Source organism: Tinamus guttatus, unplaced genomic scaffold (assembly GCF_059628265.1).
Source record: "Tinamus guttatus ecotype Peru unplaced genomic scaffold, ASM5962826v1 Tinamus_guttatus_pri_ptg000525l, whole genome shotgun sequence".
NCBI lineage: Eukaryota > Metazoa > Chordata > Aves > Tinamiformes > Tinamidae > Tinamus > Tinamus guttatus.
Window position 1 is genome coordinate 944,220 of NW_028289059.1, and position 20,822 is coordinate 965,041.

Here is a 20,822-nt window from a genome sequence, read left to right on the forward strand (position 1 = left end):
AGCACCCTTATGGGGGTAAAAGATGTGCTGTGTGTGCTAAAAGATATGTTAAATAATAATTCAGAAAAAAATACATATGTTTTTATTTTGTTGGCATAGAAACGTACTTGTTGCTCTTTTGTTGAATTGCAACAATTATCTAAATGAAAGTTGGAAAAGAAGTAAGAGTTCAGCATATTAGGATTATTTTATCCATGTATAGAAATGGTTTTGCTCAATTTAGCCTCATATGAATTGGAGCAGAGCTTCATTTTTCACAGAGGCTTTGTAATCAGATTTTTAAGAGGTGGTCTGTCTGATTACGATCCTGCAAATTATGGGCTGAGCAAGCCATGCTCCAGCAAAGCCCTGGAACGTGTGCTGACCCTGCAGCAGGTGAGTAGTTGCGGCCTCCGTCCCTAGTGATCACCTGTGGTGTGAGTTTATTGCATATAATAACAGTGCCATTAACTTCAGGGAAATTATTTACTGGGTTAACTTCATTACTGCACTTGTGCTGAAACAAGCTCTATTTCAGCATGTTCTGCTTCCACTTCCTTCAGTGCTGGGCATATGACACAAGAGAACTGTGTGCCATACACAGGTATTCCTGTCAACCACAACTTAGCAGCCTTATATTCTTGATTCATGCATCTGGGTACAAAAGAGGGAAATAAAAAGTGTGTGTGGGGGGGGAAACCACAACAAAATAAATCCCTGGTACAGCAAGAGGAGACTGCTGTTTATTGTAGCTTGCTCAGTTCCTACATCAGTCAAAGCTCCAAATAAAATACTGAAGCTAGACCAAGGCATAGTGCAACCAAACACCCCCAGTCAAAATTCCAACAAACCCCAAGGATTATCATCATTAAAAGTTTCCTATTTTTTATACAGCAATGCTGGCAGTCTTGTCTGTGACAGTGGTGGAGAGTGCAAGGGAATAAAAGCTTGTCTAATCATGACTAGTGGAGACTTCCACACTTGATCTGCTGCCATTGTGTCTTATGAACAGTTCAATTATTTCTAGTATACGGGTGTTTCTGCTTGTAACATGGAAGCAAAGCAGAGAACTGCAATTCACCAGCCCATCTACATGAACACGCACTAAAAGTAGGATTCATTTGTGAAAACATAGTTGTCGTGTGCCCATCTAGATGCATCCAGTGCCTGAGACATCTGCACAAGGCTGGGGAACTGGGTCTTGGGAGAACCTGAGCACTTCTCGAATGACAGCTGAAGGCCAGGTAGAAGGTACTATCACATATTATTTATATTACACTTCTACACAGAAGCTCTTAAAAAGACTTGAGTCTGTTTTCCAGAGACTTTGTAGCAAAGAGCTCTTATGCAGCAACTGGAGTATGTGGGAAGACTTCAAAATATGGCCTTAATACCAGGGTTTAGGTAGGTTCTGCCCCTTTGCCAACAGAATCTGTGGCACTTCCTGTGCTGCTACCTGGCTGAGTGCCTTTAAATAACTCATTATGACAGATGTGTACATTTTCCAAGCCCACTTGCTATAAAAGGGACTTGCATACAGTAGTTAAATTAAACTGCATTTTTCACTGTAAAACAAGAATACTTATAAGGAAACATCTCTAGCCTCCTCTTTTATGAGTAACATCACCCACGCAGTCTTTGGGTATTTAGATTTTTAGCAACTGGGCTGCAGGTTGCATGGGAGGTGAAATGTTCATAGCAAGCTTTACTAGCTCTTGCGTGTCCACCTTTTGTGGAGTCTGTGAGGATAAACCCTGCTTCAGACTTTCATACTGGAACTTCAGTCTAACTGTGCAGCGGTAGATCATTATTCTAGTGCGCTATTAACCGTTCTCTCATTTCAGTAGCTGGATTATATGCCTAAGTCTTTTTCACATAAGTGAATCTTGCCTGGGAGCTGTTTGGTTGAACCTGAAGGCTGAATTCAGCATCAAAATATGCAGATTATCTTGCTTTCTTAGTGAAAATTGAATTAACTTATCCTACCAAAAGATGATTGTAGAATCAAAAACAAACAAACCAAGCCCCCTTCCCCGCCCTGTGTCTTCCCCCCCCCCACCATCCCCCTTCAAAAACAAACACACACACAAACAAACAAACAAAAAAACCAAAAAACACCCCACTTCCTGGTTTCACCTGGGTACTTTTCCTTAAAGATCAAGTTTTTCCCTTTTTTTGCACAGCTAGCCAAATGAGATGGATGCAACAGATCTATTTGTAACCTTGCACCTGCACAGTGACAGGATACATTTGTATCAGTATTCTTTGGGTCTTCTTTCAGGGCAGAAATATTGCAAAGAGCTTTTGGTGTTTTTTTTTTTTAAATAATTCAGTAGCCAGAAAAGAGGTGGAAGAAGGATGTCTTTCCTCAGAGCCATCTCTTCTGCTCTTTTGTGTTTCATGTGGGGGATGGTTGTTCCTTTTCTCTGTGTTCCAGTACCTAAAAATGTGTCGAGAGAAGCTGAGCAGAGTTACCTATCCAAAATTAGGCATCCGTGGAACAGCAGCGATGAGATGTAATGACGTAGCAGAGACTTTGGGAAACATAGTACCAAACTGGAAAATGGAGCAAAGAATGATATATATATATAATTTCTTTTTGAATTTATTTTTTAAAAATTCTTAGGACTGCAAGCATCCAGCAAGCCAGCTGTCCATTTTCTCTCTCTTATATCCGTTTATATCAACATTTCATTATTATTTATATCCCACTGAAATTTTAGTCAATTGTTCCATTCATTGGGAGTATGACAACTTTCCTCAAATTTCCTAGAAACAAAGGACATACTTTCCTACATTTTTGTTTTAATTGTAGCTCTAACTCTAGCAAAGTGTTCTAACTCACTGAATCAGAGAAACCAGGTTTTCATTTCTTCAACTTCAGATATACCTACTGAATAGGTTTAAAAAATCAAATTTATAAAATATAATTTAAAGTACTTTTCATTTCACCCAGTTTAGTGACGAAGAAAAGAAAAATCTTTTTATGAGTCTACTTTCTTCATCTTAGCTTGTTTCATAAACACATTTGCTGACTGAGCATCCTAGTGCTACTGTTCTGAAATCCATCAATTAAAAGTGTTAAAATTGGAGCTTGTAGAAGCTGCATGTTTTCATGAGGTTATCCTTTGCACAAAGGAGGGAAGATGTTTCTGACAAAAGGTTTTTACAGTTTGAGTGCTAATAGCCTATTACTCCTAATTAGTGGCACTTTTTTTTTTTTTAACTTGAAGTAGCAGTTTTGTGCTTTGATGCCTGTGACTTATTCTGGATTCTGTTGCGTTATCTCAGAGTAGGTAGAAATCAAATCAAGCTTTTTAGAGCTTGGCAATGAAGCAGTAGTGGTACTGCCTTCTACCTTTCCAAAGGAGGAAATTCTGAAAGCGGTGGGTTTTTTTGTTTTGTTTTGTTTTTTACAATTTAAACCACCATCAAAGCAGATCAATTAGGGTATAATTAAGAAAAAACCTTATTCTATAGAATTGTATATGATAGTCATAACATTAACTGGATTCTTTTTGTTTTTGTTTTTCCCTCTCCATCTCAGTGTTTGAATAAATGGCTCTGCTTTTCTGTAGTCAGTTGGCTACTATTGAAGAACAAGTAAGTCATAGTATTAACTGTATAAAACATTTTGTTGAATTTAAAAGTGCCATTACTTGTACCATTAACTTGGCCATCCATTTAGTTGAATACATAAGACTACAACCCAAACCAATGGGGATTTCTCTTTCTTGCTTTGCCTAATACAGCATGAGGGCATCACTTACCAAAGTACACAAGAAATACATCAAAAGGAATGTTAAAATAGAAAAGCTATTAACTTTCTGTCTGCTTGTGCCAGAAAAGCATCTATTTATGAATTGTTAGGATTCTGTGTCAGAAACTGTAAATAAATGCCATAGGGAGTTAAGCCATATCTCCATGCACTAAAAACTTATATTCAAAAGTTACTTTGTAGTGGTAACTAGTGCAAGTTTGCAGGATTGTTGGTGTACAGGCGTACAAGAGTGTACAAGCCTGGCTTGACCCTGTTACCTTCCTCTGCACAGGCACGCACACGTGTGCACACACACTCTTGCATGCTCAGCTGTGAAATTCATCTGGTGCGTGCTGACACCGCAGTGAGACAGACATCTGATGCATGATGTCATGGAGAAGGCTGAGGGTGGTGTCATGTTGGGGCAGCATTTTCTTACAGCTAAGGAACTTCCCTATGGAAGTGCTTCTTGGAGCATACAAAAGATGTGCCAGGTTAGTGTCTTTGGCTTATGGGTTTTTTTGTATGATCGTGTGGTAGGAGGTGCCTGTAGTTTACAGGATGTCAAGCAGTCTGCTGGGCTGAGAAAAGCCATGGAACTGTGCTCTCCCCGAGACCTGGATGTGTCAGGAGCGTTGTTTGAGGTGAGAGTCAACTGAATAACGTGGACGCGGTGGGTTTGGACTTGGCAAGTGTGTGCTTTTTGCTATAAATTCTTGTCTATTTAGTAGTATGGCCATATTTCTGTAGAAAGGAGAAATGAAATGACAGGAAATGAGGAAGAAGGAAGAAAGCAGGGAACAAGGGAAAACGAAGAGACAGAGAAGAAAAAAAACAGAAGACAAAAGAGACATTCACAAAAAAAGAAGGCAGGAAAGAATAAGATACAGTAATTAAGTTTAATTTAAAGCCGAATGATATTACATTCAATGATTTAAATCATATAAACTCAAATAAAATGAATATTCTGAGCCAAATATGTAGTGATTCCTTGTTCTAGATATTCCTTTCCTCTGACTCTAGAAAGTGACCTGGAAAATGAAGAGATTAATCCTTGTTTCCTTCATATGCTTTTTATATTGTTTATTTTGTCTTTATGGTGCATCAGATTACTCTGACCTGCAAAAATGCTGTTTAACAGTTCTTGCAGAATATACCCTCTAAACAGATGAGTTCCTACATTGACGTAGAAAGAAAGGGAGCCAGGGAGGATGCTTTGCTCACCGAGACAGAAGCCAGTGAAAGTGTGTGTTTTGTTGCCTTCTGAAGTAGTTTCGGGTTACATGAGCTATTGTTTCCTTTTACAACCAAACTAATAAGCTGAATCCAAAGGTTACGACTACACAGATCAATGCAATCTGTTGTCATAGAGGGCTAATAAGCACAGTAAGTGGAAGGGGAGCAGTTCCTTTGAAATGGTGCATAGCTGATAGTTGATTCTGTTCAAGGGAATACTTAGCTCCCATAGCTGCACAGATTGTTATTTCTAGTATTCTTTTGCTGTATCAGTGTTAGCAACCTAATGAGGAGAAGGCCTACTTTCTGGCCGTTTAAGTTTGCAAGGTTTATACCAGTGAAGTCACCTAATGTCACAGTGCTTTCCCTACACTCTTCTTATGACTCTACAAAGTATTTGCTTGGTGCTTTGCCAGGAAGAAAATTATTTTCAAATTACTTTGCAGACTCCTATGCTGGCTTTATTTCCATTCTTTTCCTAATTCAATTTAATTGTAGAACATGGTCTCATTAGCTGGTGCTCATGGTCGAATGTCTACTAGGTCCTACGTAATGTTGCTGAAATATAGTTCAATAAGATATATTAAAGATGCAAGTTAAAATTTTCCTATCCAAGCCTGCAAACGTTATACATAACAATATTACATACAGAAGCATTTATTAGTTAAGATCAAATAAAGTCTCATTTTACAGAATTCTGTAGTTTTGCATTATTTTAGTTATTTGCTTTAGAGCTGAAATGGTAATATACAAAACATATTAGAATTAAAGCTATGGCTTTTTTTCATTTTAGTCCTTAATATCATTTTTATCATTGGGTTAGATTTTTTTTTTCCATGTAGTAGCATCTGGAGATTATGACCAGATACCATTGTATACACATCTAATTCTTGTAGAAGAGGTGCATTTACTGCAGAATAGGGATTTGGGAGTATGAGGGGCTGAGAACAGGCAGAGTAGTATAGCTCTTATTAATATTTTCTATGTGTTTTTAGCAATGTAAAAGGTTCTTGGGCTGCCTTCATAGCATGCAAGTGCATTATGTGCATATATCAGATGTTGTGTGTTGCGACATGACTTACGAAGTTCATTGTTTTTTCTTATCCTCTCCAAAGAATTTTGAGAATAGTTAGCTGTTGTTTTGTGGCTATTTGGAGTCACAAAGAGCCACAAGAGTGGTAGTCCTCAGAGAAGGTGCTGATGTTATGGGAAAATTTGGATTGGAAGATTGCCGAGGCCCACCCCGCGAGACGGAATGAACGACACTTCAATGTGAAGCAGGTTCAATTCGTTTACTATTCTCTACGGTGTAGCTTTATACAATTCTATCACCTGTAAGCGTACACACGCGCTAAGCAACAGCATTCTCATTGGTTAAGCTATAGTGTCCATGCATAACTAGCTTGCAGCTGGCTGACATTCCTTTCCGATGCTCTATTGCTGGTCCTCCCGGATGCTTATCTGGCTATGGCCGGCCTAGTTCATTAAAAAGTTGCTAACGAGCGTTATCTTCTCCGGGTGGCCTTGGTTCCCATCGCTTCAGTTCCCGGTTCTCACCGCCTCAGCTCCTCGGTTCTCATCACTTCAGCTCCTCAGTTCTCATCACTTCAGCTCCTCGTATTCCTGTAAAAGTGCTAAGGCCCCAACATTTCCCCCTCTTTTTTCAAAAACAGAATTAGCGGTATTATGCATCAAGCGTTGCAAGTATTGGCAAAAGCAAGGTAACATAATCACAAGCACGAGTATAACCATCCCGATCACGCACAAGTGGTACAACATTTCTGTAATCCATGGTCCTAAGCCTAACGATCTGAGCCAATCTTCTAATCCCCAACTTTCTTCCTTCAACTTGTGCAGCCCTTCTTTCAAGAGTGCAATCTTTTTATGGATAGACTCTGAATGATCGGATAAGTTTAAACAACACATACCTTCAAAATCCTCACACCCATGCCCATGTGCTAAAAGCAGAAAATCTACTGCGGCTCTATTCTGCAATACTACATGATTTACACTAGCTACATCTTGCGATAGCTGATCTAAAATGTCTGATGTTAAATTTAATTCATTCCTCGTCCAGCATGCTAGCTGTTTCAAGGAAGTCATTGCTCGTGCGGCAGTGCTCCCTGGGATAAGCAAGGACACGAAGATAGTTTTGACCCTTGACCAAAATCTTGGATCCCCAACTTTTGTACAATCTAACTCATGTATCGATCGTTTCTTCCTTTTGGATACAAAGGTCATCACTTGAGATATATTAGGGTGAAACAAACTCAGTCTCCCCAGATAACACGGACCTCCTTGTGGACTGGACGGTACTCCGTTCCATGCCCGGTCTCCGCATATTAAAAACACTCCTGGTGGTAGCCGTTTTGCAGAGAAGCTCGTTAATTTACATTGGGTATATGTGTGAAGATAAACATCATTAATTTTCAGCCCCGAGTTAACTGTTGCCCATTGCGATGTACTTTCTTCAAGTGCACCTTTGCTATGCAGTTCAAAACTAACCCATCCACCGTTTCGGGTGGTATTTGTGGCATTCAGACTTCCCAACAAGTCTAATTCCTCCGGCGGGGAAGTCAGAGTGCCATTCAGACTTTTAATGATTTCACATTGCCAGCACCCGTCTAACTGTTCTGCCGTTCGCTTTGATCGGTAAGAGCACATAGTAGTATTTAATAGAGTATCATTAAGCACAGCAAAATTAGCTACGTACCCATTGAATTCTTGAGGTTGCCAAACAGGGACTCCTATCAAACAAGTGCGAAAAGGGTCTCCTCGACATTGCAAGCTAAGACAGAAGGCATTTTGGCCTGTCTGATTAGCTATGGTGACCCAAATGTTCTTCCTCTGCTGAATTTCATTTCGAGGGTTAAGCCAATTTAAGATATAGCATGCTTTACTGATTAATTCGTAGGGACCCTTCTCCCCCTCTTTTTTCAAAGCAAACAATAATCATAAGGGATACCTGTCTGATGGGTTATATCTGCTGTCCCACAAAGGCAAGAACTCTTAATTTGGGTATAATTAACAATATGCCTAAGAAGCATGACATATCCATTAAAAGCAGTATCAGCTCCTATAATAGCATTAAAAGCAACACTACCTCCTAAAAGCCACAATATACAACTAATAATAACAATAACATTTCTTCCTCCCATGTTGTTCTGCAGGCTCACACTTGCACCAGCTGCTTGCCTGCTTCATCTGATGTATGCGAGTTTGCTTCCAGCCAAGGTCTCACCCATTTCGCTGGCACCCATCTGGTTCCAGTATCTGTAACAACACAAGCATACCCTTTCCCCCAGGTTATCAAGTCCAAAGGTCCCATCCAGTTTCTGCTTTCAAACAATTCTTCCACAAACACTTCTTCCACATTATCCACCCCGTGACCATAGTCACTCAAGCTTCACATGGAATTGTTTAGGTGTTAATATTACATGCCCTAAACATGATGCAGGTAGGCGAGTGATTGCACATTGGTACATTAGACGGAGGAAGTTACAGAAAAGGAAGGGAGTCTAGTTCTACAAGAATATATATACAGAAAATATTGCAGTTACAATAGTAAGTAATTGAGTATAACAAACTTTGTATCCACCCCGTGACTCCAGTTACCATTGTATATTGAAATTTAGTCTCAAATTAGAGTCTTAGTACTTGGGACATCGATTGGGTCATCCACCTGTAAAGGGGTATAAGCGGTGAACTGAATCATCTTTACGTTAATAGCTTTCATTATAGTAGATTTTATACAGGATATTGCTATACTTAGGATAATTATCATCACAATGAACATCACCACATATTCTATCAAACTGAATCCAACCAGTGACACCAAATCCAAACCAACTAAACACCTTCGCCAGCCAGCTAGTGTTCATTGATTCTCAGAGTTCATGGGTGTCTTTTGCCACCTGTCGCATCTTCTCTGATTGGATATCCAGGTCCTGTGTAACATTAGGGATATAAATGCTGCAGTCGGTACTGGAGAGGTTTAGGTAGCCACAAAGTCCATTTTAGCATAACAGCATCAAGTCCAGTGCCATCCAGTTCTGAAGAGTCATTGTTGATGTGGCTTGTAATTGTCAATCGAGCAACTGTATACTAGTATCGGTGGCATTAGCTAATTTTTCTACTTGATAGGCTAGCTTACTTAACCATAATCACGTTTGCACAGTAGCACAACCAAATCCAAAAAAAAAAAAATCCTTCCATCTAAGACAGATCCTGGGAAGTACGGCAATCATTACGAGGCACAAAGTCTTCACTTACTGATTTATATTTTATGCTGCGATTATGGCACAGCCTATTTTTAGGGAAATGTAAACTGGCCAATAGTGTCTGACCCAATTGTGTTGTTCCCAATTGGAGCAATTTATCACATTTTAGCAATACCACAACACTGGCTTGTTTGATACTGAACCGAAATATGTTCCACTATGTCATGGTCCTCAGGATGCAATGGTATGGTGAAAAAACAATCTTTTAAATCAATTAGTAAGTATTCCCCTAAGCTCTGTCCAAGGATACAAGTCAGAGTACGGCTCCCAGTCCTCCATCGGTGGGGGGGGTGGGGGGGGACGCCGTAGTCTGAGTTATTCCTGGCTTTCCCGCTTTCAAATTCTGGACTTTCTTGTTGTGCTTATTTAGCCCTCTCTGCTGATATATATTACACAATAAAGATCTAAAGACCACAGACACAAACAGCACAAACACAATTTCTATCCAGTGGCACGACCTCACGTAGCTGTGCACTCCACTAGTGAGTTCCACTGGTTATCGGCAGGACACTGAGACTGAACATTCTCTCGATTTGGCAGATTAGAGGGTTGCTGTCAGGCTCCTAACTCGGCGGGCGTCCCCGCAGAGACAACGTGGGTCTCAGTGTTAGGAGTCTCACCCCCCCCTTCTCTCCGCACTATCTGTTTATGCCCGGTGCATCCTGCCACGTAGGGCCAGTACGTGCCAGCAGGCAGACCAGGGGGCGGACAAACTCCGCCTTCAGTCACATAACCTTCCCTCCTGGGTGCGCAAGTGCGCATGCCAGTAAGTGGTCCCAGCTGTCAGTCTGAGGGTCCTGCCTTCCTCATCTCCCTCCCTCTCGGGTGTTTGACCTTCAAATTAATTTAGAGGATGTTTGCAGTTAAGTTGGCTACAAGCCCGGTCGAGCAGCCACCTTCAACTGCTTTTCTGAGGAGGTCGGCTGTGAGCCTGGCTAAGCAGCCGCCTCCGCGCTCCTTATCTCTCAGCCTGGGTAGGCAAACATCTTCTTTCTCAGGGTCTTGGATTCTGTTTTGTACAATAGTTTTATGACTCTACGGATCATACAAATTTCCAGCTTTTCAACCATACCTCGTGTCAGCATCAATATACAAAGGATACAACACATAATAGAGATGAACATAGCAAATAGAAATAATAGCCCTAATAACGGTTTCTATCCTCACTTAAAGCATTACAGTTCTTCAACTCCCACTTTTAAAGACAGATCAAATTCCTCTGCATCTCCCCCTTGGCTGTTGTCAAGCCCTCAGCAACATAAGTTTCCTTGATCTCATTCGCCTTCTCTTCCCCAGCCCCCTTTCTCCTTTTTTCAAGGCAATCTAACAAGCGGAAGCGGGGGCACAGACAGTGTAGGCGCCGCAGGTGCAGGCACAGAGGCAGGCACGGGCGGGGGGGTTAGCGATGGATCTCCAAACACCAGCGGTTTTCAGTGGCGTGGCGGTCCCGGTCCTGAAGTGCTTGCAAAGGCTGCCGTGGCTCTGACGGCCACTTTGCTTTTGGCTTTCACATCGGATTTGAATACTAGGTGGGGCTCAGCTTTGAACCCATTCTCTCTGCACCAGATCGAAAGCTTGCAGAGGGTCTGTTCATCAGTAGCTTGCTCCAGGGATTGCACGAGCCTATTCACCAAATTTCCGTAGGACTCCTGCAATCCCTGCTTCACCATCGTAAATGATGGGGTCTTTCGTTCTGACGGCACTAAAAACAGCGCCTGCTTCACAGCATCCACGGCTGCGTTACGCTCACTGCGGCTATTCTCCAACTTCCCCGAACTTTCTGCCGACTTTCTCGCCACTCTGGCCCTTTCCTCAGCCCCCGCCGGTGGTCCTGTCTCCTCCCCTTTCCCTCCGCGGATTGCTTCCCGCAGAGCGGCAGCGACTTGGGCCTCCCCGTGCAATTGTTCAAGCATTAGCCGCACGGGATGATATATTTTCGCAAGTCGCCGAGCTTCCTTTGAACCTACTTGCATACCATCCCACAGTTCCTTTCCTACTCGCTCCCAGTACTCGAGTTTATATACCTGAGAGGCTTCCTCCATGAGTCTTTTCTGCTTACAGAACAGCAGTAAGTCAATTAAATCACCTTTTGAGATCACAGTCTCAGTCTTTTGAGCGAGCTTTAACAAACTTTCTATAATAGCACGCTCCGTTGCTGATGCAGCAATTTCCATCCTAGTTGCTGATGCAGCAATCCCCATCCTGCCCCTGACTCACCAGGTCAGTCCTGACTCACTAGGTCAGCCGTGGCCACGATCCGCCTCTCCCGGGCGCCCAGCTACTTCTCCGCTGGCTGCAGGATCCCTCGCGTTCTCGGCTCCACTCTACCCACGGTCGTATCACGTCGGGGTCACCAGATGCCGAGGCCCACCCCGCGAGACGGAATGAACGACACTTCAATGTGAAGCAGGTTCAATTCGTTTACTATTCTCTACGGTGTAGCTTTATACAATTCTATCACCTGTAAGCGTACACACGCGCTAAGCAACAGCATTCTCATTGGTTAAGCTATAGTGTCCATGCATAACTAGCTTGCAGCTGGCTGACATTCCTTTACGATGCTCTATTGCTGGTCCTCCCGGATGCTTATCTGGCTATGGCCGGCCTAGTTCATTAAAAAGTTGCTAACGAGTGTTATCTTCTCCGGGTGGCCTTGGTTCCCATCGCTTCAGTTCCCGGTTCTCACCGCCTCAGCTCCTCGGTTCTCATCACTTCAGCTCCTCAGTTCTCATCACTTCAGCTCCTCGTATTCCTGTAAAAGTGCTAAGGCCCCAACAGAAGATTTTTGTGATGAGTCATTTGCTTTGGAAGTAGTTGAGGATGTTGCCCTTCACACAGTGAGACCGTGTTTGGGAATACCCGTGTTCCCAAGAGCGTGTAGCTGAAAATCTGCTAGCATTTAGTAGCTTGGGAATTTTTAGACTGGACCTCTGCTTGGAGGTCTTAGTAATGTATTGTGCAGCTTCTTCCGTTGCTTTATACCAATAATCTTGTTACTGAGTTGTGCCTGACTGCTTGGATTTGATGCAGTTGCACATGTTCAGTGGCCCTGTGCTGTACAGAAAACTGTCAGAAACTCTGATAGTTTATTACATTTTCTCTTGGCTTATTTAAAAATGTATGTGGGCAAATACTGTTCCTTTCTTGACAACTCCAGAACTGCAAACGTGTTTGTTGTATGAGGGCAAAATGTACAGAAGATAGATCAATACTATAGCAGCAATCACATATATCAATTATTATATATGTGCAAGCACCACGCCTTTGCAAATAATGTCTTAGGTGAGAAGTAGGGAAACATATCTCTCTTCTAAATAGAAGATGTGACCAGTGGATGTTACTGTGTTACATGACTAGGAGCACATGTGCCTACCATCAGAAGCCTGTGTGTTTTCTTTCCAGCCTTTCAGTAAATCCACAGAAAACGATGAGGCCGCCTCTTGACATTTGCTGTGGCTGCCAGGTTAGCAGAGAAAGAAGTGGCACAGATAACAGTCAAGGCTGCAGCAGGGACAGCAGAGATTTTAAACTACAGCAGGGTCATGGTCTGGTCTGCTTCTGTGCCTCCTGTTTTCCAAGAATTTGTGTCTCCTGATGCTTTGCAAGCACGCAGCTGAAAGACTTCTCTATCAACAGTTTCATTGCTCTGAAAGATTGCCCTTGGCATGGTCACGTGCCTGTGTGTGCTACTTCTTGCCAGCCTGCATTTTGGCCATGCTTCTGCCTTGCAGATAGTTCTTAAACTGTAATGAACTTGGGATGTGCAAGCAGGGTGGTTTGCCCTGGGGGTAGGAGCCAAGCTCCAGCCCACATATCCTGGTTCACAATATGAAAGATAGAGAGGCAGAAGAGACTGTTGACATGGACACTAAGATCACGTTTTCAAGATTTTTGTTAAAGATCTTAAAGCAGTTAGAATATCAACTTTAAAAAAGAGAGTTTATCATCACACGATATTATTTATTGACCTCGACCTCGAAGCCATGTGCCTAAAATCCCATCTTGGTAGGTAATCAGTCAGATAATTGTAATATGAAATGTCTGCAAATTCTACATGATACATATCTGACTGTTGAATGCAGCGAGATTTTCTTTAGGAAATGTAATTTTAGACCAAGCAATAGAAATGGTTTAAAATATTTAAAATCACACGCATTGTGTGCAAGTCATGGGACTGGGATTAAACAAGCTTGTTGTCAGTGTGCAAATGCTGGAGGATAAACTTTGAATGTGACTTGCTTTATACAGAATTTTTAGGAGAACTATCAGTCTTGGTGACCAAAACGTAAAAACATATAAGAGCCATAGCAGAGATCTGAAGAACAGTCAAAGAACCCATCCTGGGTTTTGTCACCTTAATTTAAAAAAAAAAAAAGGTTTATAGGACTTAATGTCATGGCTTGGGAAGAATGGTGAAATTGAATCTGATGAATAGCTTGTGTTAATCATTTTATATTTTGTTTATGTTTTAATTTCCAGTGTACTTAATTGTCAAACTGTTTTTATTGCCTCACTCTCAGTGTAGTAAAAACAAATATAACCTAAGACAGGCACTACATATTTACAGTGCAGAAGCTCTTCCCTCTTCTGTCCAGATCGTGAAGGAGGAGCATGGAAAAAAGCATGGCTACATAGCCAAGCTAGCATTGCATAATTGGGATGTTTATCTGAATCTACTGTGGTTCAGTCATTCCTGTTTTCCTTAGGCAAGCCTCTCTTTTCCTTAAATATTATCTTAGGAGGAGAGCGGGTGGTTTATGGAACTGTTTTCCTTCGTGTACAAAATAGAGTACTGCATTTGCCTTGTACCTAGATTTCCAGACCTTAGTTGTGTCCGGTGCTGCAGTGAATGTTATTTGAAGGACCTTAACGCTGTGGCCCTACTTTGATGTGAACACAAGGCAAGGGATCCCTTTATCATACAGATACAGATAAGATACTGGTCTGTATTTCCACATTGAGAATCCAATGGGGAAGATGTTATCTTAAAGGTCTGGTAGCAGCTCACTTACTCTTATTTCTCTCTGAAGTAGTCTTTTAAATAAATCCTTGAGGGCTTTTAGTATCCCTGCAATTTTCTCTTCCCCCTCTTTCCATATCCTAGGAGGTTTGTCCTGGCTTCTTGTACTTGATTCCTCCCTTTTTGCTCTTTTTCCTACATCAGAGAAGTAAATGCATAGCAAAGTAAACACTCTGTAGATTAGCTCTTCTTTGGGGTTCACGCAGCCAGGAACTGTGCTGACTAAATGGCTCCTAGAAAGTTATTTTCAAACGCCGTTAAGTAATTGAGTAAAGACCTAAGGGCTTGGATTCTCTGCTGTTATTGCTCACAGTTCGTGTCAGTTAGAATTCCTTGATTTCAATGAAGTTTCAATATGTATCATAAAACTAGTGGAGAATTAAATGTTATGGACTAAGAATTAGATGATGCAAGGCAAAAATTCACAATGTTCTTCAGATTACAGTAGGAAGAGAAGAGAGACCTTCTGTTTGCTGAGAGGTGCTGTTGGAAGTGTGTTGAGATCCTGACCATGGAGGAATCACCAGTGGAATTCCCATTTATTTCATCAAGAGTAGGGTTCCATTCAGTACACTAGCGAGTCACAGACCTAGCAAATACAATGTACTGGCTTTTACATAGCCCAAAAATGTCAAAGATGTTTTCTGTGAATCAGGCCTTTATTGCACAAAAAAACAAACAAAACGCCTCTCAGGAGCTAAAAGGGTTTTAGTTAAAAGCCGTGACAATCAGTTTCAGTTAATAAGCTGGCATCCTGCAGGCCCCCAAAGCTTTCTGGAATGTGCTTTCTGCAAAGGAGACTTTCTGGTTTATCTAAGCTATATCCAAGTGTTTTTTTTTTTTTTTTCTTCTTCTTCTGCTATTGTTGCTTAAGTGTTTTTAAACTCATGCTTTTTATCACTTGGGTTTTAAAATGTCCTTTGGATAATTTCTAAATGATGTGTCTAACATGTCTGACTAGAATGAACTTTGAGAACACAGAGGATTTTTTTCCATCTACTTTCTTTGATTATATTTTAATATAATACTACAAAAACATATGATAGGTTAATCAGATTAATCAAGATATGAAATAGAAGCTCAGTTTTCTTATTTGTGATATTTAAACCTTAATGAGAACACAATAAGGGACATGTCTCTTCCAGTCCAAGATGAATGTTTTTTAGATGAAATGACTCCACATAGATATGAAAATCTTTTTGAAGACAGTAAATATCAGGTCAGATGTTCATTCTGCAAAAAGCTGAGCATTCATGAAAGCCCATATCTCTTACTTCAAACATGAATAGTAAAGTCTCAGTAACCCATGTACTTGGGCAATGTACTTGGGAGAGGTAGGGAAGGTTATATAATCATGCCAAGAATTTACCTTTTTCACTTTTCTGGTTATTTGATCCCTTTTGCTGGGATGGGAAACACTCTACTTTTCTGCCCCTTTGTATGGCCTGACCTGTGGATTCGTATTTCATGAGGCTGTGAGGGCGGGAAGTCTGTACCTAGTAAGGCCTTGCTCAGAAAATGCTCTGACAGCTATCAGGTCTGGCTGGAAGAAAACCTATTATGTTCTTTCATGTGCTCAATTGCGCTCAGTGGTCCAGCAAACAAACAAACTTCCTCCTGGGATCAGATGTGGAGAGAGATGAGTGAGCAGGCACGCGGCCTCTGCCGAGGTGCCACCTCAGCGGCCGCGCGTGTGGGCAGTGACCGCTGCTGCTTCTGCCCCGGTGAGACCTTGAGCAGCTGGCAAGGTGAACTGGGGCTTCCTACGAACATCGGTGTCTGGGATTCACTAGGCGTAAAGGGTCTTTCTGTGTGTGCACCTCATCCCCGTATTATTTTCATCCCACTGCAGGATATATCCTTTAGTTTCTTTTCCCTCAGTTTGCTCATCTGCAAAATAGAGATAATTTCATATGAGGCTTAACATTCGTACTCATAAGGGTTTTCAGAGATCTTTGAATGAAAGATTCTATGCAATACCAAATTATATACCCAGAGTAAAAGTTTTGTGAATGTTGGTGTCTGAACCAAATTTGATGGCAGAAGATACTGGAATGTATCAGAGTTTTTTAAAAAATTGAAATATTGGAACTGAAAAAAAAAATCAACTTAGATACATGAATAGTGGAAAAAATAATGCTTAGAGCAGCTTCTGAGAGCTGAGTTGTCTCTCTTAAAATCAGTACTGTCTTTCTAAATTACCTTCTCTAATTCAGGGAGAGGCTACAGACTTGATGCAGAAATTAGAGGTGAGTTTCTGTGGTTGTGCATGTAGCATGTAGCATATTAAGGTCTTTTCTGGCCGAAAGTATCTTTTATTTTTATTTTTATTTTTTTTGTGAAACAGTCATATGTTTGCAGCTAAATAGTACTTTTCTCTGGAGGGATTTAAATTCCATCAAAGCTATTACTTTGAAATGTATAATGTAAGCTCATTATTTTGACAAACATAATGGGCTGCATGTTTATTTTAGGCAAGTATCTCCAGCTGCATTGATAAATAGATGTTGGAGAGATTGGTGCTGAAGGGAGAATGCTGTTCCCCAGCATGCAACTCCTTGTATAAAATGTAGATTGTGCATGGTCAGTGTGCTTAATGGAACTAATGTATCTAAGTGTAAAATTCCAGTGCCAGTCTGTGCCTTCTGTGCATTGTTTGTGCATGGCAAAATAGGCTTAATATCAGAAGTTTGCCTAACAAAATTCAATACATGAGCTAGAATGGGCATCACGGACAGCTACATTTATGTGACGCACTCAGTGGGGTTGATTAGCCTGGGCAGAACTTCATGCTACTGCAAATGCAGCCTGGACAAGGTGGTCTAGATGTGGGGCTGTATAATTTGGACAAATCCTGTAAACTTGGAAGCAATTGTCATGCCACTTGGTGTCATGTGCAATGCTGCTTACAGGTTATTTGGTAATATTTGTGATGGCTTGAGTGTTGATTTGTCGTGTGTGTCATATGACGTGTAACTGGATCATTTTAGCACTTTCCGAACTATTTCTAAATTGGAATAGCAGTCTTCTTTTGTCTTCTTTTGTGCATTATAGTAAAATAAACTGGAATTAGCAAGAGATTGGACTAGATGATCTCCAGAGGTCTCTTCCCACATAAATTAATTCTGAGATTTAAATACAGGTGATTTTGATCTCCCTATAGGAATGAATTTACATGCTTAAGCGTCACACAGTTGGAGAGAGGATTAGCATGTTGTTCCAAATGAGGAAAGAGTCTGTAAACTCTGCTACTGAGTACAGAGGTGTCTGTCTCACTTCTGTGAGAGTTCCTTGTTCTCAGCAGTTTGTCTGGAAAGACACATTCTGACTCCTCCTTAGAACTGCAAGAACAGTAGCTCAAAGGTGGGCACTTCTGTGCCTTAAAACTTCTTGTAAGCAGAAGAAGAGTATTTTTATGCCTGGTGTTATATTGCAAGCTGTCTGTCAGGACTACCTTGCTCATTGCTTTTGATAGATGGAGCATCATGTGTGGTCTGTGCGTTACATACTCTGGCCTGGTGTTTAACTGAAAAGGAAAGAGGTTGCCGTCAGGAGACATCTGCCAGTAAGAGGTAATAGCTACTTGCTCAACTTCTTTAGAAAAATAATATTGGTCAGAGAGAGAGTTGGTTACCAGTGCTGGAATCACTGCATGACTAACTGCCAGACTCACCTTTCATGAATAAATCTGTGGTGAAATACAGTAGAGTACATTTTATCATCAAACTGTCAAGCATCAGAGATTTTCGATGACCAGGTTCAGTACTTTGATTAAACCTTGGGGACAAGGCTGACTGGGAAGGCGGGGGGATGCTCTGCGTGCTCCAGGGCTGGCTGGGTCTAGGGCAGCGATCTCGTTCATTGATCCCATTCAGCCTAGGGGCTGCCTTCCTCCTGCCCGTGGTTCTGACGTGCGCCGTGGCGGGCTGAGCTGCTGTGCTTGGCTGTGTCTCCTGGTCAGCCTCAGGCGTGCGAGGTTTGAGTGTCTGTCCCAGGCAGTGATGAGCGTGGATCATGTTTTTGGAGGATGAGCATTTATAACTTCTTGGGAGAAAGGCATTACGATGGCATATGTTTGGTTCTTGATGATTTACTGGGCTGTTCCTCGTGCAAACGTCTTTGCAAAATGGGAAGACTTAGGAGAAGAAAGACCTGATGGTTGTCTAAAAAGACCCAAATTAGCTGACGGTCTGGGTGACTGTGGATGAAGTATTATTTTTAAGCATATTCAACGCCTCTAATAAATCTGCCTCATAAATCCCTCATCCTATCTTAACAAATATTTAGTTTAGACTGAAATATATATATATTTCTGAGTAAAGTATCGCTTTAGCTATTTTAGCAACTAACATATCAAGTACAAGCCAGTGTTGTAATAAAATTGTTTTGGCGTGTTTATGGGATAATTAGCCAGCTGAAAAGTTTTCAGCTAGCACCTGCTGGCAGTACTAAGAAAGAGAATTGCTCTGTTGCTTATTTGTTTGTTAGGTTGCTAGGTTAGGCTAAAGTGGAGGTAGTATCTCTTACCTCATATTAATTCATGTCACAAAATACCACATATCATGGTGGTCTTAAAGAATCATTGGAATTTTGGCTGTTAATTACATACATGAAATTCCAGTCCCATTGATCTTAATTAGGATAAATTTAATGTTCATCCTGCACTCCCTTTGTTCCTCTGAATCCTCAGGGACTTTACCAAAGCCTGTGTATTCACAGAGAGTCTGGGGTCAGGCCCGAGGTCTGATTTGCATGGTTTAACATAAAGCAAATTCACAGCTCAGTATGACTGAACAGTTCTTTTTCTGACTTTTTTTTTAAAGAGAAATCTTTTATATGGGAAGTATTCACAGAATATTGTGTGAAACTCGGTGTTATCCCCACCCTTTTTTATGTGGGTGGTTAATAACGGTGATCCTGTGTGTTAGCCTGAAATGTGTGTTGTGTAAAGAAAAATTTTGCTGTCTATTTTTTCTTTAAAAAATAGTTTAAAATTTTGGGAAGAACAAATAGGTTTTTTTGTGTGTGTATATCCTGGTATTGTGTATATTGCCCATGCCTTTGCAGAGTCAGAACAAAATTGTCATCAGAGAACACATGTCTCAGTTATACTGACAATGTGCATAGAATATATATAAACATACATAAGGACTTGTAGATTTTCAAATAACATAAACATTGCTAGGTAATTCACCTGAGTCTCATTCAGAGGTTATGCCAACCTGTTTCTGGTGAATTTTTGACAAAGTCTTCAGGCACAGGAATGTCTCTTTCAATTTAAGCCTTAAATTGTTGCAGTCTGGCAAAATTACAAACAAGAATTTACAAAGTAAATAACAAGGCAACTATACCTGTCATCATTTTAAGTGGACTTTGGAAAAGGAAACGCATTCCGTTATAATGATACAAAATACTACAAATACTACTGTGAATTATAGAAAATCAAACAGGAAGGGACTTGGAGGGGTCATTCAACCATTCCTGTACCCATGATAGAATAAGCTATACTCACTGCTGGATCAGGTACTGTCATACCAGATACTGTTGTGTTTTCACATAGTTAAGATGAGAGCAGTTTTAAAGCATTAAAAGGTATACTTTAAGACATATTTTGAACAAAAAAAACCTTGAAAATACTTTACATCTACAGCTACTTAGTTCACAGGAAAGGTGAACTAGCAAAGATCTAGCAAAAGGTATCAGATTTGCCATGTGGACAGAGGTATAAGAAAAAAACCTGAAGAAGCAAAATATCTTTAGTGGGTAGTCTTGAAAAATAGCAGAGAGAAAACAAGAACTGTGGAAGAATAAATGTTTTTCATAACTATTGCTTCATAATCATACTCATGGAAAAGAAGGCACGTTATAAGCTGAGTGCATTTTTTCAATGAACTGTGGAAGATTTCATCATGCTCAGTTTGACTTTAATGGCAAAAGCTGTTTTTGTGGAGTATGTCTAACTGCAGCTGACTGATAACAATGGTTACATTTTAAATTAAAATGCTAATGTCAGAGAAAGCAGCAGATTTAGGAAGAGGACTTAATGATGGAGACTGCCAAAATTGTCACAGTGGTTTTAAAAATGCACATTCAGGGTTCATACTTCTGTATAGTTTTCCTGAAAATTTAAGAATTTACATTTAATGCACGGAGTTTAAATTAAAGGACAGAGTCTACAGATTTCAAAATATTTATTTCTTAGTGACATACTAGGGTTTGCAGTCAAAGATACCCCAAAACCTAATCTAATGTCAGGGTATCAAATGCCCCCAAAGTGGCCTGCGGTGGGTCTACCTCAAAAACTGTTCATATCGCATTCAATATTTCAGCTATGCTGAAAGACAACTCCCTTTGAGCGGGTGTGGAGGGGCCCTGGGTCTCTAAATGGATGGACATAGGGAGTAATTTTGTCTTGCACTTTCTTTAGGATGCAGCTTCCTCAGATGAATGACAAGTCCTGATGCCAATGCATGAAGGGCAGGGCTGTTGGTTTTCATGAGAGCCCTTCAGCTAATGGGTGTTTCAAACACAGGTAGCTTTATCTGCC

The 20,822-nt window shown here is 40.9% G+C and overlaps 1 protein-coding gene across 1 annotated transcript in view; it reads left to right on the forward strand.

Moving 5' to 3' along the window:
• Window positions 1-283: 283 nt before the first annotated feature.
• TMEM200A (transmembrane protein 200A) overlaps window positions 284-20,822 on the forward strand; it is a 52,423-nt gene continuing 31,884 nt past the window's right edge. Inside the window, exon 1 of the mRNA XM_088533881.1 lies at window positions 284-375. The gene's annotated coding sequence lies outside the window, so the exon portion shown is untranslated. The remainder of the gene's footprint in view (window positions 376-20,822) is intronic.